At 41.3% G+C, this 26,848-nt stretch overlaps 1 protein-coding gene across 32 annotated transcripts in view; it reads left to right on the top strand.

The window, feature by feature from the left end:
• NRXN3 (neurexin 3) overlaps positions 1-26,848 on the top strand; it is a 1,559,048-nt gene that overhangs the window by 279,506 nt on the left and 1,252,694 nt on the right. The gene's annotated exons all lie outside the window — the stretch shown is intronic.

The raw sequence follows: 26,848 nt of genomic DNA, 5'->3' as shown, positions 1-26,848 counted from the left end.
GGAGCCTGCTTCCCTTCCTCTCTCTCTGCCCACTTGTGATCTCTGTCTGTCAAATAAATAAATAAAACATTTAATAAAAATAAAAATAAACAGGCCTTGACTCAATTGAGTACGTTTGTCCTCAGGGGCTTATATGACTGGAAACCAAGTATCTTACTTTTCTTCCAAACTTTGAGCAACATCTGCTTGGCCTTAACCTCTATTTCTAAGCTGGCCCTGTACTCCTCACCCTCCCTACCCACTCTGCCCACCTCCCCCAGTTGCTTTGGAACTTGATTTTAAAAAATAATAAAACTCTCAATTTTTAAACCTATACCACTGAAGGGTCCCTGTACACCATTTGCGGCGTTTCCCAGGGCCCCCTCTCATCCCTTGTGTAAGTCTGTGGATGTGGTGTTATAGTAATTTAAGAATAATCTAATGATGTTCTTCTCCTCAGCGACAAAAAGGAGTTGGTCTGGTGCCTTAGGCACAGAAACCATTTCCCTGAGATCTTGCAAAAGTATTCCTGCCTCATCCTCCTGTATGAATGATGGTCTAAAAATAGAAAAATTATGGGCTTCTGCTGGAATTCTCTGTTCTGCTATTTCTTTAAGCAACCACAACGATGTATAAATACACGTATAATGATTATTACCCTTAATGTCTGCCTTGTAGTATGTGCTCAATAAATTAATTTTTTTTTCCTTTTTTCCTTTCTTCCACGGTGTGGACACAACGCAGGTGCTCAGTGTACTCTTACCTACAAATTATATTAAAGGTACATATGCATGTTAGATGTGGCACGGAAGAAAGGCGTCTCATTTCTATCTCATGAGTATGGAATGTAGACCAGCAGGGGTCACAGGATTTTCTTCCTTCCTGATAATCACTGTGGCAATTCAGTGAGTTGTTTTACTTATTTTTTTTTTTTTAAGATTTATTTGTGCACATGCACAGAGAGCACAAGAGCAGGGGCGGGGAGGGGAGAGAGAATCTCCTTGCTGAACAGGGAGCCCAACGAGGAACTCTATCTCACAACCCTGGGATCATGACCTGAGCTAAAACCAAGAGCCAGTGGCTTAACCCACTGAGCTGCCCAGGTGCTCCTCACTGGGTTGTTTTAGATGCAGCAGGTGCTTAATAAATTTTTGCTTAGAACCAAGGGAAATGTCTAAGCTTCCTCCTCCAGCCAGCCTTTACACATTATCTTATATAGACCATTATGAAATACAGAAATGTGCAGTATTGCCATTTGCAAAATATTCCTTGACCTTTGTCTATGAGAATTAACGGTTACTATTGCTATTTTCCATTCTTTTTATGATGCCTATTTATTTGTGAGTTTATTTTTTATTAATCCTTTTAAAGGAGAATTTTTTTCTTTTAATTTGGCAGAGGAAGAGAGAGATCACAAATAGGCAGAGAGGCAGGCAGAGGGGGGTGGGGGGGAAGCAGGCCCCCTGCTGAGCAGAGAGCTCAATGCGGGGCTCCATCCCAGGACCCTGAGATCATGACCTGAGCTGAAGGCAGAGGCTTAACCCACTGAGCCACCCAGGCGCCCCAAAGGAGAATTTCTGATGAAGCACAACTTATGATTGAGGAGTAGGGGTGGACAAGGATGATGGGATGACTGAAAGGGGATTCTAGAAGTGTCTTGAAATCTTAGAATCATGTAGGAAAGAGAATTCAGAGGGCGTTTCTCCATACCTCCTGAAGGGATTCTTTGAAGACTTAAATGATACAGTCTACTTAATCTCTTCTTCTCCCACAAAGGCAAAAGGTTAATTATGTTTTTGTCCTTAGTACTTTTAAAATTAAAATTATGTAAGTGAAAATAAAATAGAAGAGCAAAATTTATAAAAGCAATTTGTATATATTGTAAAAATATTCAGATGTTTACAGAAGCAACACAAAAGCAGAATTATCTCCCCTGTGGCCCATTCTCTGCTGCTAAAACTTTAAAATGTTTCTGTTCATTGGTCTGTTCTACCAGCAGGGTTATAGTATACTTTCTTGATTTATGAAATAGAGACAGTGCCTTTTGACTCCTTGCAATGAGGGATTTAGAGCTATATCCCAAATGCTGCTTTCCATTCTTTACTCCTTCTCCAGAATTCTATCTGCCATACTTAACCCATTATCAGGGCATAGATATAATTACGTTTTCCATGCTTTGTCATTGACTCTAAAAAGTTTATTTGGAATGATTAAAGATGCAGTGTTTGGAATCAGACAGATCTGGAAGCCAAATCCCAACTTTGCTAGTTGCTAAGAGCATGTGCTTGGGCAAGCCAGTCAACTTGTCTTATCATCCATTTTCTCACCTATTTCTCGGAGGCCACGAGATCAGCTTTATAGTGTGGACATGAGGATTAAGCAACCCGATATAGAGTTTCTCAGAAATGTAGGACACACAGATGTTTTTTAGGTATTAAAAATGTTGGTAGCACCCCACCCCCCAATTTGTGTTAAATTACTTTTACGCCAATGTTACTCGGATATTTTTTGTGAATTAGTTTCATGCTGTGCTACAAGTATAAACCAAAATAAGCTTATACATTACAAATTACAATTTAAAAGATTAAATTAAGCAGTATTCATTTAATGTGACCAGTTTGTAATCGACATGGAAATAAATCCTCATGAAGGATGTGAACATAGTACCATCTGCTACAGCCTAGGTCTTTTAAAGCTTGGCCTTTCCCATACTATCTATGCTGTGTCTTCATCCAGTTCTCCCCCTCACTTTACCCTATTCCAAACCCAGGGGAATACTGTAGGGGGCATAGGAGTGTTATTTGGCTTTTGTTTAGTATGAACACATCTCCTGTGTATTGGGTCCACCTCTGTTCTTTCCTCACTGGCCCATGACAATTAATATTCTATAGTTGGCACAAGTGCCATTGTAGGCACACTTGCAGGTGTGAGCACTGAAACTGTGAGGAGTACTCAACTATTACATGGTCATCCTCTTAATAGTATTATCATCATGAAAATTTGGACTACACATGTACACACACATACACACAGACTGCTCTCATTCCTCCTGTAGTTCTATACCTCCTCTTTGTAGGAATACATATAGGTGTGTGTATGTGTGTGTGTGTGTATATATATATATATATATATATATATATATATATATATTTATCTCTTCTAGATGTCTTATTATTGTTAATGGTAGTTTTATTATGGCTAAAGATTTTTATCAGACAAACATATCAATCAGTTGGCTATTGCTGTGGAACAAACCACCTGAAAACTCAGTGGTTTAAAACTACCAGCCATTTGTGGACACTCATGAATCTTGGGTTTGTAGGACAGTTCTGCTGACCTGGTCTGGAGGCAAGGTGGTCCTCCCATCCTTAACTGGTCAGCTGCAGGTAAGCGAGTTGGCTTCGCTGATCTTGGCTGGGCTCTCTTACATCTTTGTTGCCTTCGCTGAATGGCATATGACTTTGCTCTCTATGGTCTCTCATCCTCTTGTAGGTTAGCCTAGGCTTTTTTTTAGAATGGTCTGGACACATTCTTCTGGCGATCACAGAGAAGCAAGGACAAAAGTAGACACATGCAAGACTTCCTGAGGCCTAGGCTTGGAGCTGGCCTACCCTTACTTCTGTTGCCTCCTATCGACGGAAGCAAGTCGCAGGCCAACCCAGATTCATAGGTTGGGGAAACAGACTCCACGGTCCATTTGTAGGTGAGAACTGCAAACTCATAGTTCAAATGTTGTGATTACGGGTAGGTATGAAGGATTTGTGCCATTTTTGTAATCAATCTACTGCAGTAGCTAAGAGGTTGGGGTATAGAGATATATAAGGGAATTACACTGACTCAGTGAGAGAGGGATGCTGTCTCAGGAAGGAATAAGAATGTGAGATGTTCTGCCAGTTCTTCAATATGGGAGTGAGAAAGAGCATAAAGTCAAGAATGACTCCAAGGAACCCTAGCTGACTGAGATGAAGCTGCTAACTGAAGTAAGACATTCATCAGGAAAAAGTAGAGTTCAATCTTGGGGCAGGGGAGGGCATCAGAATAGGAGAGGTCAAAGGTCGAGGGACATAATAAGTTTGAGATACTGGAGCTCTTCCCATAAGAAAAGTCCTTCTCCACCTGGTTACACATAAAAATTACCTAAGCAGCTTTTAAAAGATATTGATAATTGAGTCTCATCTCCAGACCAATTAGGTTCAAAATGCTAGAAATATGGCCTGTTTTTTCTGTTTTTAAAGATCTGCAGAAAATTCTAATGCACAGCCTAAGTTGGAATCATTATCTAGATCAGTGTTCTTCTGCCCATACATAGAGTCATCTGGAGACTTTATAACAAATTCTGATGCCTGGGCCTTACTACCAAGGTATCTATTTAATTGGTCTTGGATAGAGACTAGGCAACTGTATTTTTTTTTTAAATGTCTTTCTGGGTAAATTTAATGTGCAGCTAGACTTGAGAACCACTGACCTAAATAGTTAATTTTCACTGTGAATAATTGGTGTTTTCAGGTTGCTAGCCATGGCAAAAGGGTGCTATGACAGAGTGTCTTTAAGCTCTGGGCAGGCTCAGAATTAGCATGAAATTGCTGAGTGCCCGCTAGGGCATGAGGACAGGAGCAGTCGGAGGATGAGACAGAAACTTGGAAGACCCAACCTGGATCAACACCTAATCCTGGAGGCACAGGGATATATATCAGCTTTAATCCTAGTTCAAGGACAGATCCTGAGAAACCTCCCTGAGAAGGTCTAGAATATAAAATGTAATGATGTCATCTGACTCACCTGTCCTCCAATTCAAATCTAGTTTTCTCTCTCTAGCATCCGGGCAAGGCAACTTCCATGATTTTCTTTAAGGAGGTAAATTCAAAATGTCTTAGACCTCAGTTTGTGACTATATCCCTGATTATGAACCCAATACTGCCTCCTTCTTGGTTTCATCCCATTAGTCTGAGCTTTGACCTTGTCACATCTTAGATAATTCCTGGACCTTCTTGTTGCTAATGTCTTATAAATATTTGTTAGACCAATTATCTGTCTATAGCCAGTCACTGAGTCAACAACAGAATATTAAGGTTTTTTTCCCCCCATGTTCATAAATCATTCTTGGCAGAGCTTTAATCATTTGGGTTTTTGGCTGCCTCTCTGACTTTCCTCTGGTTTATTTTTGGCCTCCATAAGCCTCATCTATTTTGGGGACATATTTAATTGCATAATACAAGTTGACTCCTGTTAGGTATGCCACTGACAGTGTCCCTGGGTTTAGGATTCCTCAAAATGGGCACCTGAATCCCCTTGGGGTGGGAAAGACTTATGAAAAGGGCACATTTAGGAATACCCCAATACCTTCTCCCCCTCCTCCCATCAGATCTCTGAGGATGGGGCTCAGGTATCTGTACTTCTCACATGGTTTTGGGTGATAGATGTGCATGCAGTTGGTATTACCATAGTTTATCACTTCAATATTATGCTTAAGCAGAGGAGAAATTTGCTTGTTTTTGTTTGTTTGCTCCATAAACCTCCTCTATAATCAAGGTATAGACCCTTCCTTAAAGAGTCTCCAAAAATGTCCTACATCAAGAATCACCATTTCACTTTGGTCTTGCCTCTCAATGGGGTTGGTCAACACACACGGATTTTATCGTGTCTGACTGACACCCATGACGTGTAAGCATAGGTAAAAGGAAAGAAGAGAAGAGGAACAGTGAGTATAGGAGAAAAACAGTGGGCCAGATGAGAAGAGAGAAATGGAAGTGGAGAAGAGAAGAAGGACAGGCACATGTGTAAAAATGGCTGCATGTCATCGATGACAATGTACAGAATCCAACGCACTTTGCCGTATACCAATTCCTTCCACATGTGATCCTTGCAACTGTCCTAGAGTGGTTAGACTGGGCAGGAATTAACATTCCCATTTTACAGACTGAGACTCTTGCCAGCAATGGGCCCAAGTTCGGATGGCTAAAAAGCATCAGGAACAAGACTAGAACCAGAACTCTGGACTTGGTCCTAGAGCAAGGATTATTCTCTCAGTCCTAATTTTTATTAGGTCTATGTGGCCTAGACTTGCTCCTGCTTCTGTTATGAGGAGACCTTCATTCTGGGTGAGTATCTCTTTGTGATGTGATGTAGGCTGGCTCTTTGGGGGAAGTTTATGGTTTTAGGGTAAGGAGCAGGGTGGAACAGGAGTCCTTGAAGTCCTTTCAAACCCACATGATAAAGGCCAAGAAGTTTGCTGAAAGAACTCTTGCTACCTGTTATAAATAGAGCAAACCGGTCAGTGTTACCAAAGTATCTTCATTCCTTCATTTATTCACTCTCTTTCCCTATTCTCTCATCTCCTACATGTTCAACACACAGACACACACCAAGAAATGCCATATGGCTCTGGCATCCAAGGAAGCCCCATGTAATATAGCAGTGACCATGAGCACAATGAGGTCTAATGGAGTCAACAAGATAATTAAAGTCCTAGGATCACTATCTCTACTCGAACGGAATAGAACTTTTCTTGGTCTAATCCAGTATGGCTGAAGGCAGGGAAGTCCTGCTCAGAGCCTACAATTCCTCTACCCTACCTTCCCCCAGCCCCTCCCGACCAACACAATTTTTCCTTCTTTCTTACAGAGCAGGCCTTTTTGCTTTAGGTCAAAGTTGGTATTAATCCTCCTGGGACCATAATAATAACTAACCTGAGTACCATGCTTTAATGTTTATGAACCTTTTCATCCTTATTATTTCTCCTGATCATTACATCAGTCAGGAATTATAGATAATTATACTATCCAGGCATGATTATACTAGCAGTGATCAAAGAATCTATGTATAACTCCCTAGACCAGTCACCCTGCCCATGAAGTACAAAGGTAAATATATGCACAGAGGGAGTGAAGCCATGCAAAGAAACCATTCTATTGCTAGGTGGAGCCTACGCCCCCCAGACACCGAGCAGACACTGTATTGTATGGAGAACCTTGGTAGACCTGGACAGCCTGGAAGAAAAGCCAGAAATACCTTTCTGACTTTACTACTTAGGCAAGGGGAAAGCCCAGTTCCTGCATGCCTGCTGAGAAGCCCTGGAGAGAAGGGAATGGACACAAGAGACAAGACCCAGGCTTTTCCAAGCTGGAGTCTTGTGGCTCTGTTGGAAAAGACACATGTCCAAAGAGAAAGTCCCAAAGAGCCTTGGAGAGTGAAAGAGTTCCACACCTGACCTTACTTCTTAAGACCTGGGAGGATGGACAAGACCCTTCAGAGATGGAAACCTTCAGCATTAAGACCCAGTGAACTAGTTTTTCTTCCTCTTTGTGCACTGCCTTTGGGATTTGGAGATGCTTCGGCCTTGGAGGAAAGGGATGAACCCTTGAAATCTACAACCCAACCGATATTACTGTTTCTGCCATGGGGAAGTGGGGGCAGGGGGTCAGGGAAGTTAAGTCACTTACTCAGCCATGGTCTTTGGTTCAGTGAGTGGAGGAGCCAGGATTTGAATTCTTAAATTCAAGCCCTGGTGATTTTATTTTTTATTAAACTGCACTACCTGGCCTCTGCCACCACCGTATCACTCTTAGGTGGAACATCAGTTCTGGTCTCCTGGGCTTCCTCCGGCAGGAGCATTACCATTAGAACATTAAAAAGAGCCCCCTAAGTATATTTCTCCCACTTAATGTTTGCCCAAGGAAGGTATAAATGTCTGTGGGGTTGTCTGGCTCACGATTTAGGAAGCCTTTGGTTATAAATGGGATAGTTCTGCTAGATGGGACTTAGATCACCCTGTTCCTCCTTGAGAGCTCAGGTGATCCTAATGCCCACGCTATCCCCCCTTGAAGAGGGGCTGGGGGTTATTTTGGGAAAGGGGACTATTTTAAGCTAAAGGACAGGGGCTTCCTGTTCTGCCGTTTTGCTGACTTGTTTCTACTCTGCACTCAGCAAAAATTGAATATTCTCTAAACAAGAGGTGACTCAGCCTTTGCTAACTCTTAGGTGAAATGGATTTAGCCAGTAAAGAGAGAGAAAATGTCTTTTTTTTTTTTCTTCTTCCATTTTTGCTAGTCCTTTTTGATGATAATTCTCAGTGCTCGGGGGCTCCTTTCATCCAAAGATCGGTAATTAATTAAGCCTCACAACTCCCCTGGCAGGTAGAGAAGTACAAGGATGTTCATTTAAAACCAATCCTGCTTGATACAGTAGGCTCTTTAAAAGAAAAACCTCTCTATTGTGAAACTTCTTTGTAATAGAGTAAATTAAGGGAGAAAGGATGAAGTAATTTTGCCTGGGATGCTTGCTCAGTTCTGGCCACAGAGAGAGCCCTGATTCTGGAGCTCTGATGCCATCTTGGGTTAAACTATGTATATGTGCTATTGCTGCCTAGCAAACTACCACAAAACGCAGCAGCTTTCGACTACAATAAACATCCATTACCTCAACAGTCTCTGTGGATGGGAATCCAGGAGTGGCGTAGCTCGGTGTTCCTGGCTCCAGGTTTCCTAAGGTAGCAGTTAAGACCTCCACCAGGGGCACAGTTGTCTGAAGGCTTGGCTGGAGCTGGAGGATCCCCTTCTAAGATAGCTCACTTAACTGGATTGTGAGTTAGTGCTGGCTTCTGGCAGAAAACCTCAGTTTCTCACGACATGGGCTTCTTCAGAGGGCCGCTTGAGTGTCCTAACAACATGGCGGTGACGTCTCCATGGGAAATGGTCCAAGAAAGCAAAAGACAGAAGGGGCAGTGTCTTATGACCAGGCCTTGGGTGTCGCACTGTCATTTCCTCAATGCCCTGTTGACTGTAGACAGAGCTCAGTTCTCTCCACTGTGGGAGGGGACCACACAAGTGGGCGTGAATACCAGGAAGCAAGACTCACAGGGAGCCTGCTTGGAGGCAGGCTAATATTAAGACCTGTTGAGGATGAGTTCTTCTGTGGTGTATCATTGGAATATCCTCTAACAAGCCCTCTTAGAGCATGAAATATTGCACATCTGATAAGAAGAGAGTAAGAGACAGGGAATGGTACAGTGACCTTTCTAGTTATTTGTAGACTGAGAATAAACAGCTTTTCTTCATCTTCAAGGTTAAGCCATTAAGCGTGTATTGAAGTACACATGACTATGGTGAAGCTTTCATCTTTAGGAGCTGGACGTTTGTCCCAGATCTTACATTCGATCACTGGCTTCCCATTGGTCTTGTGGACCATTGTCATCTTAACTGCTAAGAAGCAGCCACAGTGTTGTTAAACATACAGATGCTAGGTCTCTATAGTGAGGTTATTCTAAGTTAGTGTCTTTGGAACCCAGTGTGTTTGCTAGCTTTCCTTATCAGGCAATGATAGCCTGAAGTTGTGTTGAGTGAGAATCATGATTAATGGCACTCATAATTGTTTGCTTAATATATATCCATGATCTTTTCTTCACCTCAGAAAACCAGCTCAAAATTGGGCATCCAGTTGCTAAGCTCTGGAATTGGCAGTTGGCAATATTGTTCCCACACCCTATTGTTAAAGGAGACACAAATAGTAGAAAGCTCCCATATCATAAGAGCTGCTAGAGAGACAGAGGGTCAGACTGGTGACCAAAAGCAACAGTTTGGAAGGCCATCATTACACTACTATATCAGCATACGAATTACTGATCTCCATACCATGTACAGAAATAAGGTCACATCCTGCATAAATCTTAATCCAGTTGTGTTCAAATATTAGCATCTAGAAGAATCACTTGTGGAGTGTTAAAAATGCAGATCTTTGGGTCTACCCCTGGGATTCTGATTCAGTGGGTGTAGCATACCCCAGATAATTGATATAGATGGTCTGGGAACCACACTTTTCAGATAACTGTTCTGGGCAAAAGCTAACTGCAAAGCATTGACTTCGTATCTATTTAATCCCCAGCAGCAAGAGTTCAATCTATAGAGTGTCGGACACATGAAGGGTTGCTTTAGAGAGTTTGTAAGGATGACACTGGGTGAACTGCTGACATGCAGAGGGGTATGGTGAGGTTTGGACAGGTGTTTATTAGCATTATTTTTGCAGATATTCATGTTCATTTTCCTCTTGGGTGATAAGTTGTTGGAGGTAGGATCTATATGCTATTTAATTTCCCAGCTCTCAGAGAGGCCAGGATAGTACCCTACTCGTTGTGGGTTTACAATAGGTGTGTCATCACATGGGAGCAAGTTCACTTGAGGCGACTAGGAATTCTGAATGGAAATTAACCCATCTCACCCAAACTATGTTGCATGTTGTGGCTACTGCTTTATGACTCCCAACGCCAAGTGACTCTGGAGTGTTGCCAGGCCCTTCTCTCACTTCCTTCTTCTCTCTTCCAAGTGTCGCAAAATGGGTAGTGATAGTGAGACCATTGTGGCATGAATAACTACCTCCAGATGTGTGACTTTGGAAAGCAAAATTAGAGTGAAAGTTGAAGAGTTGAATAGAGGATAGCCAAAGCCCACAAACTACCAATGACAAAGGACGGGGAAGACCCTCTCAGCCATATTGAATACCTCCACTTTAGTCAAGACGATTGTCAGTGGCAGACAGCAACACAGCAAGTTCAGAGGAGACAAAGGAGGAGAAGAAGCATGATACATAACTATTGGCTTTATTCAATAATAATTTACTGAGCTACTGTCATATGCCAGGACTGGTTCTAGGTGTGAGGGAAATGAAGGTAAGTTAAATAGGTAAAGATGCTTGCATTTAAAAAAAAAAGAGAGAGAGATAATGAATAAATAAATAGATGATACAGTGACACATAGTGATTAGTGCCAATAGGAAAAATAAGGCAGGGAAAGGAATAGATATTAAAGGCAGAGTAAATATCATTCCAAAGTAGACTGCTTAGATATAATAGTGATTATGATACGATGGCCATTATAATAATTATGAAAATTATAACAAATCTTTTAAACTGATACTTATTGAATACCTACTGTGCACGACACACAATACTGGGCAATAGAGACACAGTGATAGGACAAGACAAATCTCCATTTGATGGTTTTTTGTTTTTGTTTTTTAGGGCAGGAAAAAGATTATGAAGACAAACAAAGAAACATATGAGATAGTAATACCCAGAGAGTTAAGATAAGGAAAACTGATAAAGTGAGTGGGTAGGCTACTTTAGTTTAGTTGAGGGAATTTCTCTCCAAAGAGGTGGTATTTAAATTGAAATCTGAATAACCAGGAGGAGCCAGCTGTGCAGAAAGCATCCCACATTGGCAGGGTGCCAGGGCAAATGCTCTGGGCTGTGCAGATGTGGGACTAGAGGTAAGGCAAGTGTAGCTTTACAAACCCAGAGCTGGGTTAGAGTAATTAAGGAGAAAAATAACCTTTCATAGATAGAACTTTGAGAGCCAGTATAACTCCTAGAAAACTCTTTTTCTTTCCAGTTAAATATTGCCTACGTTTTCCATCAGAGACAGGGATAACTTTTAAGCAGTCAATGTATAATACAAATTTCTTTCTGGAATTAATTCCCTTTTCCCCAGCACCTCTGAGAAAATCCAAAAGGCAGGACAAGCATTATTGTAATAAAATGTTATTAAATAATATAATTAATAAAAATTCTGTATAGCAATATGGCTGGTATTAAGTGTGCTGTTGACTCAGGTAGGAACTGGGAATTCTTGGTTAATATTAGACTGCACATCTGTTTATCTTCCATAACACCTTAAATACAGTGTTTCTTTTCTTGGCTGGTATTTGAGATCTTTTGGTATACTTTTTCTGTGGATAGCTTCCCAGCCCTTAGTTGTCTCCACTTTCTCTTTCTGGGTGTTACAATCTCCTTGACCCCTGTCCAAAGAGTAGGTTTGTACACCCTGGTCTACTCTCCAGCTAGGGTACATGCATCAGCCAAATCCTCTTTTGTATGTCTGGAGAGGGAAGTAATTCCTTTTATAGGTGGTCACCATTTTTTTTCTTCTCTCTTTTGCTTTTCCTGGGCTGTCTAGAGAATCACTTCCTATATCAGTGGGTACTCTTTCCCCCCAGGTAATCGTACAAGAGATTTTCCTCACTCGTCTTCCACACTTCACACCTCTCCGAAGCACCTCTCTATTCACACTCGCTACAGAAGTCTATGTGAAGATCGAAGAGCTAGGTTGCATTTGCATAGAGATTTATTTATATGCTAAGAACGCAGTGAAAATCTTTAATGTAAGTTTAATGTATATTTGAGCATGATGTGTATTTATTCTCCAAAATACACTTAGTAGCTTTCATATTATGAATCACTAAACCTTATGCTTCTCCAAAGAAGGGAGCATGATTTCTCAAAATACAGTATTGTTTTTAGAATGAAAATTTAATGTGTTTCATGACCAATTCAAATCAGCTTTGGAATTCTACACTGCTTCAGCCTTGACCAGCTTTAAAATGCAAATGCTACCCATAAAGAACAAATGTCTTTTCAATTATTAAAATTGAATTTCAAGATTTGTAATGGTTTCTATCATAAAAAATTGTTTAAATATATCTGAGAAATAGTCCTTAAATTCCAATAATAATTAAAAAGGACAAAAGCAGAAACTTGAAGGCAATAACAAGGGCAGCAATTGAGTTACAAAAACTGAAATGTATTTAATGTTCATAGAAGTTCCAAAGCATTGTGTTAGAAAGCATTAGGGTAGACACACACACACACACACACACACACCTGAGTCAGTATGCTATCTGATCTGTGAGAACTAAGCTCAACTTACTTATTGAAATTAGAGACAGGATACTAACCTTAGTTTTGCTTTCTCACTTGGAGAATGTACCTGAGAAGCTCGAATAACAGATAATGTTTTTGATGTTCTACAAAAGAGGTGTAAGGATAGCCAAATGTTTATTGAATTTCTGTTCTATGCTTTTTTGCTGAGAATTGTGCTGTGGATGTGAGGGATAGAAAAGAACTAAAAGGTATGGTGTCTTCCCTTGGGAAGTTTACCAGTGAGTTGGAAGAAAATAAATGGCTTTATATTACACAACTATTTAAAAACAGTACATTCCAGTCTACACTTAAGCACTAGACAGTACAGTGCCGAGACACAGCAATTATAGGAATCAACAGAAAGGAATGTTATTAATATTGTGAGGGGCTGACGTGAAATGCTTCATGGAGGAGGAGGTGTTTTACTGGACCTGGAGGGAGATATAGGATTCAGCATCATTTTCTTTTTAGGGGTAATGATAATAACTCATTTTTATTTTAATAATAATTAGCTGTCTGTTGACTCAGAGATCAGAGAATGGAATAGCATGTCAAACCCACAGGGTAACTATATTTTAAAGGTTTTTTAAAAAGGAGTTAGAAGGAAGGAAGAGAAAGCCTTTCTAAGAGCCTAGGCTTGTGGAAAAATGTAGGAGGTGCAGAAAAGAATTAATGGGTAATGCTTATCATTTTGTACAAAATAACCTTGACACAAATGGGGCAATTTAAAGAAAGGGTAAGTGACTCCCAGCCCACTCACCCAGGTTGATGGAGGAAATAATCATGGGGTTGCTGGCAGATTGGAAAAAGAAGACCTAGGGCAACTTTCCCTGTTCCATTATGTGTGTTTCTCATCTAGAGGTAGGGTGCTCATAGCTGAAAGAACATTTTTGAAACTCAGCCTTTTTCCACTTTTGAATCATTTCAGGTAAGTAACTTGATCTAACAACAAATTAGACGCACCTCTATTTTCCCTCCTCTCTCAACACATCAGAGATGTGTTTTCATGCCGCTAATATCCACAAGGTTGATGTGAATGATCTTAGAAAACCCAAAACAATTGTAAATAATTTTTTTCAAAGTTTTTATTTATTTATTTGACACAGAGAGAGAGAGAGAGAGAGCTCCCAAGCAGGCACACAGGTAGGCAGAGGCGGAGGGGGAAGCAGTCTCCCCGCTGAGCAGAAAGCCCAATGTGGGACTCCATCCAAGGACCCTGAGATCATGACATGAGCCAAAGGCAGAGGCTTAACCCACTGAGACACCCAGGCACCTCGTAAATAATTTTTTGATGACACAGCTGTGTGTTGCAATGGGTGTGACTATCCTGTGTTTTTGAGTGAAAAAAAAAAGTGGTATTGTTCTAAATCAGTGGTTTTCAACCATAGCTACCCTTTAGGATCACCTGGAGAGGTTTAAAAATTGCTGATGTCCATCTCCTCCCTCCGCCCTAAGAAATAGAGGTGGTCTGAAAAGTGGTATGGGCACTGGATATTCTAAAGCTCCCCAGGTCATTCTGAAGTTGAGAACAACCACTCTAAGTGCTGATGTAAACGAATTGTACTTGGATAGCTTGTTAAACCACAGACTACTGGATTCACCCCCTCCAGAATTTCTGATTCATTAGGTATATGATGGGACCCAAGAATTTGCATTTTTAAAATATCCTCAAGTGATGCTATTGTACATGCTCTGGGACTATATTTTGAGAAATACTGATTTAAATTATTAAGGTCAAACTGGCCCATGTTGTACTAAGCATTTCCTAAAGTTTGGCCCTTGAACATGTTAATATGCAGACTCTGAGCACCTCCCTGACCTACTGAATTAGAATGCCCAAGAGCTCTGCAGTTTTGTGTGAGTTCTCCCGGGTTTTATTTTGGACTCTATCACTTGTGACCTACTATGCAACTTAATAGTTTTGTTTCTTTTATATCTTGCTCCGGATATTGTTATTTTTTTTAAAGATTTTATTTATTTATTTGAAAGAGGACACAACAAGAGAGCAAACACAAGCAGGGGGAGGGGGAGAGGGAGAAACAGCCTTCCCATTGAGCAGGGAGCCCTGTGCGGGGCTTGATCCCAGGAACCTGAGATCATGACCTGAGCCAAAGGCAGATTCTTAACGACTGAGCCTCTCAGGTGCCCCCAGATATTATTTTTATATAAATTACATGTGTGACTATATAAGGATTTTTGTAATTATTTTAGGCAATTTTTATGGAAACAACTGTAAAGACTTGTTGTGTTAGATACTCTAAGGTATTGACAGATTAAACTTAGGGAAAAAGACTTGTGGACTTATGGTACAATAACAGACCCATTTGCTAGGGTAGTGACAGCAGTCTTCGTTGTATGTGAGATGTCTCACTTTTAAAAGTAACTCTTAAAAGCATGCTTTACAAATTCAACATAATTAGGTAATTGCACTCAGTCACAGGTAGTGTAAAGGTTTGAGGAGCATCTTTTGAATTTTAGAGGATATTAGAATTACCAGGGGATACTTGTTATAAATTGAGTTTCCAAGTCACAGCTCCAGACTCTTAATCCTGGGTGGCATCTAGGAATCTCTAATGAAAAAATGTAATTCTGATACAGTGGGTCTAAGAAACTCATTTTAAGACATAGCGAATGAGGGAAAAATTGTTTTCATAATTGGCCTGAGTTGCTGATAAGGAATTTGCTGTATAATGACTATTTTTGGTTCAGTTTATGCAAGTCAGTGTCCTAACAGCTATGTATAGGTGTCAGTTAAAAAGTTAATGCTCAGGATATGCTTTTTAAGTTAATAGTATTCCCTCCTCTGTCTCTTTCTCTGTCACCAGACATTGTACCTTTGCTTTTTCATCCTATTCCTATATTATTCCTACTTTTATAGAAGAAGTGTAGGAGACACATGGTTAAGATGAGGACCCAGTCAAGTCTATATTCAGTTGGATTTCCTTCCCCTTTCTCTCCCTGTCTTGGCCAGTGTATTTTTCTTACTCTTTTTCCTTTTTTTTCTCTGTTCTCTAACGTATCCCTCCCCCAACCAGTCCATGTTGTGTCTTCACTCAAGGCTGTTTTTCCTTTGTGACTTCTTTTTGTGCCCCTTTTAGTGGGCAAGAAAGAAGATCACTGGAGACTCTGTCTGTCTATGGTTCTCTCCCCAAGGATGAGGGATAGTGGCAGGAAGTGAGTAAGCCAGAGGAAGAAAAACCTACACAAGTCTGCCATGACATTTTGGTGTGTGAGTGTCGGATAAATAGAATGGACAAAATAACCTTTCCCAAAACTCAGAGTTCATAGGTCAGAGAAGGAGGCAGGTTTGGAAGAAGAATTATACAACAATCAACATTTTGTTAGTGAGTTATAGTCTCCATGCAAAATGAATCTTAGCTGACTTACTATATGGTTGGCCACTTTTATCAAACACTTTTCAATCGTTTTATTTATTTATTTATTATTAAATTATTTTTTAAAATATTTTATTTATTTGAGAGAGAGAGAATGAGAGAGGGAGAGAGAGAGAGCATGAGAAGGGGGAGGGTCAGAGGGAGAAACAGACATCCTGCCAAGCAGGAATCCTGATGTGGGACTTGATCCCGGGACTCTAGTATCATGACCTGAGCTGAAGGCAGTTGCTTAACCCACTGAGCCACCCAGGCGCCCCTATTTATTTTTTTTAATTTAATTTAATTTTTTCAGTGTTCCAAGTTTTAGATTACAGTGGCTATGATAGGATTATTTCTTTTTCCTTCATGTTTCAGACTTCCTTCACCCCCACCTGCAGAGTGTTAGCTTTCGCTGAAGAATTATTTCCCAGTCAGAAGGAAGGAAAGACCTTCCAGAGGAGGAATTTTTCTTGATTCTGGTGATGATAGAGGTGTGGCAGCAAGGTCTTTTGGGGTTGATTCATCTGTCGTCATGGAAACCCACCAGCATCCTAGAGCCAAGGCAAAGTCTGAGGGTTTGAGCATAAGGATGGATAACTGCAGGGGCACCTGCAGTGGGTGGCTCAGTGGGTTAAGCCTCTGCCTTTGGCTCAGGTCATGGTCTCAGGGTCCTGGGATTGAGCCCTGCATCGGGCTCTCTGCTTGGCAGGGAGCCTGCATCCCTTCTCTCTCTCTGCCTACTTGTGATCTCTCTATATATATAATAAAAATAAATAAAAAATCTTTAAAAAAGAAAAAGATGGATAACTGCAATGTGTTTTGAATTTCACAGAGAAGAGAGGTAATATGCATTCTTTATACATTTCCTCTGTCACCCTGAGTTACCCATAACCTGTAAGAAAAAATATAGAACTTAGGTAATGCCATTCAATCTTTCTATCTTTTGCTTTCCTTGTTGAAGCAAATGCTGAAGTGCAATTGCCACATCTGAACTAGGACAAAAAGCAGAGGATGGGTACTAACGGGCTCCACAGAGGTCCCTACTGGGGGTGGGAAGAGGGATTCCCAAAGACTGAGATAGCGATTTTGTAAACAAACAAAATATGTGCGCGCACACACACACACACACACACACACACCATATACCCCACACAAAGGAAAGAGAGCACCAAGACATGTCATAAGAAAATTAAATTAACCAAGTGATCAGTTTTAAGGTAGATAAAGAGAAGAGTGAGGAAAATAAGAGAGAAGAGATCATTTGAGGACAAGAAAATAGAGTCACAGAGAAAGTAGTCTTCAAGGTGTTTGTCTTCAGAGTAATCTGGAGACTTTTCTATAGGGAAAAATGTAGGAATGTTCAGTTCAGGTTGCTGTCACAGACAGAAAAGGGATTTCTTCCTAGAGCCTTCAGAGACCTCTGATATTTTTGCTCATCCCGCCTCCGAACTGAATCTCACTTTTATATTATAGCATTCTTGGAGGAAATATTTGCTTCTTGAGCTTCTCTTTAACTTTTTAAGATATCTCCCCACTCTTTATATCCCCAGAGCCTGAATCACTTGAGTAACATACATTATCTATGTAAGCAAGTTATATCAAGGACTCAACCAAAGGTCAGCGTGATGAAACAGAGAAAGTACCTACTGTAAAATCCTGATAAAAAGCATTGAGTTTTGACCAAAGAACTCATTTCATCTGCCACAAATGCAAAACTTTGGCTGTATTTATATCAGTGGACTGCTATGTCTTGTCCCAGATTCCAAAGTTCATATAGCTGGCATACTCTTGTTAATTGGTATTGTTTCCAATTTATAGATCAGGAAAACAAGGCTATTCAAGTTTATTGTCTATGCTTTGTCCATGCATTATTTATATAGTTGCTTATTATTCCTCTGATCTGTCTGATTGAGGCAGAGAGTTACCCTTGCTGGTTCATGGCTTTCCTGCATACCCTGGGCTATGGCTATCTTATAACAGAGGCTTAATAAATATTGTCAAACTAGATTGTATGTTTCATTTGAATTCACAGAAGAAGATAATGAAATGGCTGGGGCTAGACCTTTTCCCTCTCTCCCAAACTCCTTGAATTCCTCTCAGGACTGAGAAGTGCTAGGCACCCTATAAGCCTTCCATGAAAACTTGCCAGTGGATTGCCTGATGGACTGATTCAAAACTGTTATATTCTTTCATACATGTCCTATATGCTTCAACAAGTACTTTAGACCTTTCTGATTTGATTGGTTATATTGTTAGACGTGTTCTATTTTGACAAAAAGAATAGATAACATGACAACAAACACAGTGACCTTCTGGATCTATTCCTGTGGATGACCTTGAGATAATTTGAATGAAACTTCTTGTCTATTTCAAGAGGCAAGTGTTAGAGGGGGAGTTTACATAATTAGTCTGCATTGCCCCTTCACTCCTTTTAATGTCATTTCTGGTGCTTTGCATTGGTTACTAATCTATAATGTATTCCAATTTATATGTTACCATACTCTCCTTATTTTAGGTCATTCTGGGTCTTTGTTCCTCTTTGATATGCTCTATTATCCATCTCCCTGCACCCCCAACCTCTAAGTTTATTTTTTTAAGTTCTTAATGTGCTAAGTTCTATTTCTCAATCCCTGTGTCAAAGGCTATTTCCAGTGATCCCAGGTAAAGTGAGCTTACCAAAAGAGTGAGCTAGTAATCATAAAAATAACGACATCCAGACTTTGGCTTAAGCAAAAGAACCAAATGTATCTAGAAGCCCTGAATCTTTAGGAGGAAAGTTACACTGACAGTTAACCTGCTGCCTAATTTGTGGGGAATGAGTTAGTGATTCTCTTAAATTCCTCTATATTTCATGTGTCTAGTAGCTGCTTTCATGTCACAACTGAGATTTTCTTACTGCCATCATTATGGAGAATTAACAACTAGGGAAAGGATGAGCTAGAGCTTTCTGCCAACTGAAAGTTGTTGTCCAAGAGAGAATCCAACAAATCAACTCATAATAATCTTTGCTATTTAAACTGTGTTCTCTTTTCCAGGAACATGGTTCTTGGTTGTATCTTTTAAAAATTTTTTCCAAGGTATTTAATTCATACAAAGGGAGATTCTGATCCACGTCGTATAGATGAGAGACAGTCCAAGTTTTGTTTTGCTCCCTTTCCAATGGTGTGTAGAAAGTAAGAAAATTCAGACAGAAGTAGGACTCAGAATGTTCCATATTCACTTGATAAATTCCAGGTGAGAGAGGAAAATGTAGAACTCCCTGGCTAAACTCTAGGTAGGTAGAACTCTTGAGCATTTAAAAGAGACCCCAGAGTCTGTCTCACCCAGTGATTTCGTTTTATAAATGGGGAACTCAGGGTGCAGAGGAGTATGGCTTGCCAAGGATATGAGCTAAATTATGGCATTTCTAGCTCAGGATTTATATTATGTGGATTTTCCAGGGTAGGCCTCCTTTTGAGGAAAGGCCAAGTCATTCTTTCTATGAACCAAGGCATATTCTTTGACAATTCTCCCTCCCTCCCCGCCAAAAAACCCATCATGGAGATACATTTCTATCTGGATTCACTAGGCAGAATTATTAATACAGGTAGCATGCCAGGAATGCAGAGTGTTAATACAGCTGCTGAATAATACATTAGTGCCACAGAGCTTAATAATAGATAATAATAAATAATACAGATGGCGGAATTATATAATTCAGTTATGGAGCCAATGACAAGGGAAACACACACATATTCACAGAAGAGTGTTTCTAATAGGAACAGTTTCATGGTTCAGTTTAACTCACGTCTTTGGCTGTTTGGCCAACCCATGTGAAAGGTGGGCAGGACATTCGGGGATGTTACCAGTTGGGGTCATTATTCTGTGTGGTGAAACTGCGGGTTTCAGTGGCTGAGCTGGAAAATGTGAGTTGTGCTCCTTGGTTATGACGGACAACCTCCTTTCATGAGGGATGTGTGTCCAAGGTTGGCCATTCCCTCCCATCACCACTCTTTGTAATTCAGTGCGTGTAAGGAAATGGTGTCGGAACATTGAGCTTGAAGACAGGAAGAGGCTGGGAGTGGGGGTGTAGGTTGAGGGTGGTGATGGGGGGGTGAAAGGTGTAGCGACCGCCATGGTCCAGCGAGCTCTGCAATGAGCTGGTGTATGCTTCTCTTTTCTCATCTGCGTCAGAGAAAGCAAGCTGCCCATCACTATTAAACCTGTATTCTTTCCCTAGGAGAATGGGATATTTCCCCCCTCGCTCTTTTAAAATAAGATAAGAAGGAAGGGGTGGGAATTAATTAATGTCAGTAAATGAAGCATGGGGTGCTTGTCTGGACATGATAATGACTGTGAATTAGTGCAGAAGAAATGGAATGGTATAGAAAATGAATTGTATCAGCCACTGCTTTGGGATGGACTCAGCCACCCCTAAAAAGCATTAACTCTTTCCCTACCTCATCCTTCATACTCTGGGCCAGCCCTCCTCCACCACAAAGTCTCAAACTGCGGTATTATAGCCTGAGGTTCCCAAAAGGAGCCCTGCCTTCTGGAGAGACAGAGCCAGCTGATGACTGGACACGTTAAGAAGGTAAATGAGGGGCGCCTGGGTGGCTCAGTGGGTTGAACCTCTGCCCTGGGTTCAGGTCATGATCTCAGGGTCCTGGGACCCAGCCCTGCATGGGGCTCTCTGCTCGGCAGGGGGCATGCTTCCCGCCCCCCTCCACTGGCTGCTTGTGATCTCTGTCAAATAAATAAATAAAATCTTAAAAAAAAAAAAAACAAGAATGGAAATGAGAGAACTCCATGTATATTTATTGGATTAATTAAACCACACCAAAAAAGAAGTGATTGTTGTGTGTCTCCTGATTAGGGGAACTGCAAAATGATTTAAGGAAGCACTAAGCTAGCTGGAGGGAAGGGAAGGAATTAGCTTCTCAAAATAAGTTGCTACCTTTGGACTGACCATCACTAATTTCCACCCCTTTCTCCTTTTCTATATATACCTCAGGCTTTATGTCTTTTGAAATGCTTTTAGATAATTCCAACAGACATACCCTGACGAGGCACTTCCGGGATACAAGGCACTGTGGAGTAGACATAGAGGAATAAGGCATATTCCATATTTAAGGAGTTTTCTTCTCAAGGGCATGGTGTAATGCTAGACACAGCAGTGAACACTCAACAAATCATTGTTGTTATCAGTATCATTTCACTGAATTTAATTCAGATCGAATTTTTCTTTGGGGACAGGAAGTTTCAGAGGTTCCGAGAGCCCTTGATCTCTTTTCTCTTTTTCTTTCCTTTTTTCCTTTCTCTTCTCCGCATTGAAGTTCCTGGCACATTGGTAAAAATCAAGGGATGCCAAAACATAGTTACGGTAACCTTTAAATGTTAACATTTAAGAAATTATTTGCTGTTGACACAAAACCCAAATGCCGTGTGGTCACAAAATATGAATCCCTGAATTTAGAGAGGATGTTAATTCACAGTGCACTAGAGGCAGGCAGTCTAGGAAGGGAACTCCACTTTAGGGTCCTTTGTTGACATCTTACATCTCTTTGTATTCTCACTGTGCGGGGACTCTATATGCAGACTCATCTGGAAGTACCAAAAGACTGAATTTTATCACGTTTGGTATTTTCTTTAAAAAAATTTTTTTTAAAGATCTTGTTTCTTTGACAGAGAAACACAGTGAGAGAGGGAACACAGGCATGGGGACTGGGAAAGGGAGAAACAGGCTTCCCACTGAGCAGGGAGCTGGATGTGGGTCTTGAACCCAAGACCCCAGGATCATGACCTGAGCCGGAAGCAGATGCTTAACGACTGAGCCACCCAGGTGCCATACATTTGGTATTTTCTTTTTTATTTTTATTTTTATTTATTTATTTGATAGACAGAGATCACAAGTAGGCAGAGAGGCAGGCAGAGAGAGACGGGGAAGCAGGCTCCCTGCCGAGCAGAGAGCCCGGATGTGGGGCTCGATCCCAGGACCCTGAGATCATGACCTGAGCTGAAGACAGAGGCTTAAACCACTGAGCCACCCAGGTGCCCCACATTTGGTATTTTCTTAAACAACAAAAAGAATTCAATGAAACCATGTTGGTGATCATTGTCGAAGCTGGGCAGTAATAGGCTTGTGGTATTTCTTCCTGCTTTTTTTATTGCCAAAATAAAATTAATTTTAAAGGCTAGAGTCTTGAGAGGTTTTTTGGAAGGCAAGCCTGGGTGAATATTCTCTCTGGGCCTTCCTTGTCCCTGTTCCTTCAAGTCCAAGTTGGGGGGTAGACGGTGAATGCTCCGGAATGGCTCGCTGTACTTCTTAGGGGCATTGTGTCAACGTGAGCTGCCTCCTGTCCCGTTGAGATCCATGAACTGCTTCTTACAAGACCAACCTGTAGTATGAACGGGTGTACACTCTGTCCCATTCAGTCTCTGCATTTCCCTTTCCTTTGATCTGTTGATGTAGGAGACAAGAGTAGAGGAGCCTCTACCTGGGGACAGGGGCTCTCCTAGAGCCAGACAGGGTCCATGTATATGATACAGATTTGGTAAGCCTTGTGATGACCTCTGTCTGTTCTCCTGGCATGGTGGAGGCGATGTTGCTCAGGTCTGGGCTTCTCTGGTAAGAGAAGAGGCTTAAGGATTAAAGAAAGAAAAAATAGGATCACAAATGACATCCCCCATATCTGTTTGTTTGTTTGTTTATTTTCCTTTTCTTCCAGGCTGTTAGAATCAGCTATACACATAAACTCTACGTGCATCTATGTGTATGAGCTTTTGTGGTCTTGTCTATTAGAGGGTGATGTAAGGGCCTATAATCTTTGGCATGAATGATTTATCTGAGCACAAGTAAACTCACGAAAGTGATAAGGCTTTGGTCATAGTCAAGAGAAGACCCATTCATGGGCCACTCAGATTATTTTTATTAAACAACTAATAGAGGGGCCTCTGTAACCAAACCTCAAGACTATATAGTGAAGGGGTTTCCAAAAGAATTTACAGTTTTTCTGGGAGTCACAAGAATCTATAAGCTTATTTTTGTGCTTAAGAGAAAACTGAAGTCTGGAAGTCCCTATAGGTGAGGTTGAGGGTTTTTTTTTTCTATGTATTTATTTATTTTGCTTAAATTTATTTATTAACATATGGTGTATTATTAGTTTCACAGGTAGAGTTCAGTGATTCATCAGTCTTACATAACACCCGGTGCTCATTACGAACTGCGCCCCCTTTAATGCCCACCACCCAGTTACCCCTCTTCCCTGCCCCCCACCCCTCCAGGTTGAGTTGATTTTTTCTTTTTTTTAAAAGACTTTATTTATTTATTTGACAGGAGAGAGAGAGATCACAAGTAGGCAGGGCAGGCAGAGGGAGAGGGGGGAAGCAGGCTCCCCACTGAGCAGAGAGCCTGATGCCGGACTCGATCCCAAGACCCTGAGATCAAGACCCAAGCAGAAGACAGAGGCTCAACTCACTAAGCCACCCAGGCTCCCCCCCTCCAGGTTGAGTTTTAATAATCTTTCTTTTCTGGTCATCTCTGTGGTCTGCATGACCTTCTGAATGTACCTGATAACTGCCTGGCTTTATACTTCTGATGTAAATCTTTTTCTCTCATTCACATTTTAAAATTTCTGTTGTTTGATTTCTCAAATGATCTTTTTTTAACAGGAAAAATCTGGCTGATAGTTTTGAAGTATATTTAAATCAGTGTCAATTGCCTCTGAAGAATTCCTTTGATATACAAATATCCTTATGTCAATCAACTCAAGGGCAGGCCAGGATAAGCTTCCTGGGTGCTCACAATGCTGGGTGCCTTGGAGTTATATCTTTATCTCTGGACCGTGTTACTAGAAAAAAGATGTCAAGGGGTTACTTGTCCTTGTAGATCTTTGTCATTTTTTGCCTTACAAAAGATTTACCCTTAAACTTGAAGAACTTGAGGTAATTTTTGCCTAAATTCCAAAATGCAAGAGAATACAGGTAAATACCTATATTTACATTACTTATACCCTATTTGGTTCACAGAACGTATTCGTTTTTAGGACTGCCACAACCAAATCTCACAGGCGGGGTGTCTTAAATAACAGAACATCATTTTCTCACAGTTCTGGAACCTAGAAGTCCAAGATCAGATGTCAGCAGGCGTGGTTTCTTCTGAGGTCTTTGTTCTTGAATTGCAGACGGCCTCCTTCTCCCAGTGTCCTCACATGGCCCTTACTCTGTGCACATCCCTGCTGTCTCTTTGTGCATCTAAATTTCCTCTTCTTGTAAGGACAGCAGTCATGTTGGATTAGAGCCTACCCTAATGGCCTTGTTTTAATTTAATCACCTTTTAAAGGCCCTGAGGTACTGGGGATGAAGCCTTCAACATATGAATTTTGGAGGACACACAATTCACAGGGTGACACAGGGTAAAATATAGCATTAAAGAAGAAAAAAAAAAAAAACACTGTTGATCCCATGGTCTAAAACTCTGCTCTGCATTCTAGAGATTCCAGAAGCTTGTATTTGGGTGGAATTGTAACATCTGAGACACAAGAAATTAATAATCCAAAGGTGAGCAAAAGGAATCAGGGCTCTGTAAACTTTTATCTTGTGCTGATATCACATTACTACTAATCTGTGGAGGGAGAAAGGGAGTTAGTTGAGGGTTAGGATCGGAACGAGCCAAAAGTGCAGGGGAAACTGCCGTGCCAGCTGAAGGAAGGGAGGGAAGAGAAGAGGAGACAAGAGAAGAAAGACGAGAGTTAGTGAGAGAAGAGGGAAAAAGTTAAATTAGAAGAAGAAGTGGAGGGTAGGAGGAGAGGGCAAGGGGCAAGAGGAAAGGAAAAAAGAGCGATCAAAGGAGAGGCAGAGGATAGATGAAACAGCCTGCATTTAAGATGCATTGAAAAAGAGAGTTCATGCATTTCCTTCTCTCAAAAGACCCAGCTCCCTCGAAGAGGGTAAAGGGAGTAGATCAGATGTGTGCACCCAGGAGCAGAAAGGCTGGCCCCGGAGAGGGAGGGCCTGGATGTTGAGGTTTGGTGTAGGTAGCCGAGGACCATCCAACATTAATGAGCGCAAATGTGTGCACAGGCTGGAAATCTCTCTCTAGGGACTCTGATGACTCAAGCTTGGTTGGTGCCACTGGAAACCATGAATGAGAAAATAACTGACTTGCTCTCTCAGGCAATCTGGTTTATGTGGCTGAAGGTCTTAGTTGCTGCCAAGCGATCCATCTCCCCTGTGGCCCTGTGAGGTATTCTTGGTGAAACTGAACCATGTACTGTCTTTCTTGCCAACGTGCTTGGGTGCTTGGCATTGCCCTTGACCTTTCCCATAATTCTGAAACGGGGATAGACTGGTTAGTGTGAGCGTGTCCCACGGATGTGTAGATTAGGGGGAACTATGGAAAAGCCTGTCGTGCACACCTAGGAGGCACACGCGCAGAGGAGGTTTTCTCTCATCACTCTCCGTGGGCATGGCTACTTTCTTGAAGGCCTCCGCCCTTCTGGTTTTATGATTTCTGAGCCTTTTCCTTGAACCTTAGAGACGAGCCCAAGCTCGTCTTTTTTTTTTTTTTTTTTTCCTGCAGCAGGAAAAAAAATTATTTCCCTCCCCTTCCCTCTTTAAAGAAATGATGTTGACTGAAAAATGCAGGATTTGGTGGGGAAATTCATGAGGCAATGGAATCCTGGAGGCTTGAGCAAGCAGAGGTCAGGATTAGGCTCAGAAGGAAGGATTCAGGTGTGGGAGGGAGACTCCAGGGATAATCCCAGGTGGTAACATGGTCACGAGGCCCAGGCTGAGATGAGGCGGGGGTGGGAGTGGGGGGGAGGGGGAGGGAGAAGCCGTTCCAAGATGCCCCAGAAGAACTCTCTCTTGGGAGCTGCCAGGGATTTCTAACTATCCAATAAGTCCGCTAAGCTTTAGACAAGATATCTGGGTTACCTGAGCCTTGGTTTTACCTTCTGTGCGGTGGGCATCCTCCTCACCCTATTTACTGCACAGGTTGGCTTTGGAAACGAAATCATGTGGAAAGAGTATGTGAAACCACCAACTTGCCATGAAACATATTGTAAACGTTGTTCTACCCAGAGAGGGATTTTTTTCTGCAGGATCTGCTGTAGAATTTCTCTAGTGATGGGGAGCTTCCTAGCTTACCACTGCCTTTAAGGGAGGTAATTTTTTTTTTTTAACACATATTTGTAATTTCTAGGAAAAAAAAATCTGTTTTGAGTCCAAATTTGACTAATAAAATAATAATAATAACAAGTTAACACTCATGTAGTGCTCACTTCACACCCAGCCCAGTCTACAAACTTTGTTTTATATATAGATGTATCTATATAGGTTATAATTATTCCTCTTAGTAACCCTGTAAGGTGGGTACTACTATTACTATCCCAATTTTATATAGAAAAAATGTGAGGCACAGAGAAGTCAGGTGAGTTATCGCAGGTCACATGGCTGCAGTTTCTACTCTCTGAGCCATGCTTTTCTGTCCATGGCCCACTCACAATATTGAAAACTGCTGCTTTGCTCTGTGTCTTCCCTTTCCCGGGCTTCCCTCACTCTCCCTCGCTGTCTTATGCATGTGCCTCCTTCTTAAAGTGTAGTCCCCAAAGCACTTCAAGACTTTTTTGATGAATACAGAAAAGAGTTGCCTTGCTGGGTCTCCTGGGGCCTGCTGCTGCTGCTCTCCTATGAGCTTTGGGGACAGGGGTACTATAAAGGAGAAAGGGTGTTTTCAGGCTGTGCACCACTGGAAAATGGTCAGATAGCATGTGCTGGTCCACTGGCCCCAGCTGCCAGATGATGGGGATTGGGATCAGCTGTGACCTAA

The sequence above is a fragment of the Mustela nigripes genome, chromosome 13 (genome assembly GCF_022355385.1).
Source record: "Mustela nigripes isolate SB6536 chromosome 13, MUSNIG.SB6536, whole genome shotgun sequence".
NCBI lineage: Eukaryota > Metazoa > Chordata > Mammalia > Carnivora > Mustelidae > Mustela > Mustela nigripes.
Note: the sequence above shows the minus strand (reverse complement) of the source record. Positions and strands in the feature narration are given on the sequence as shown.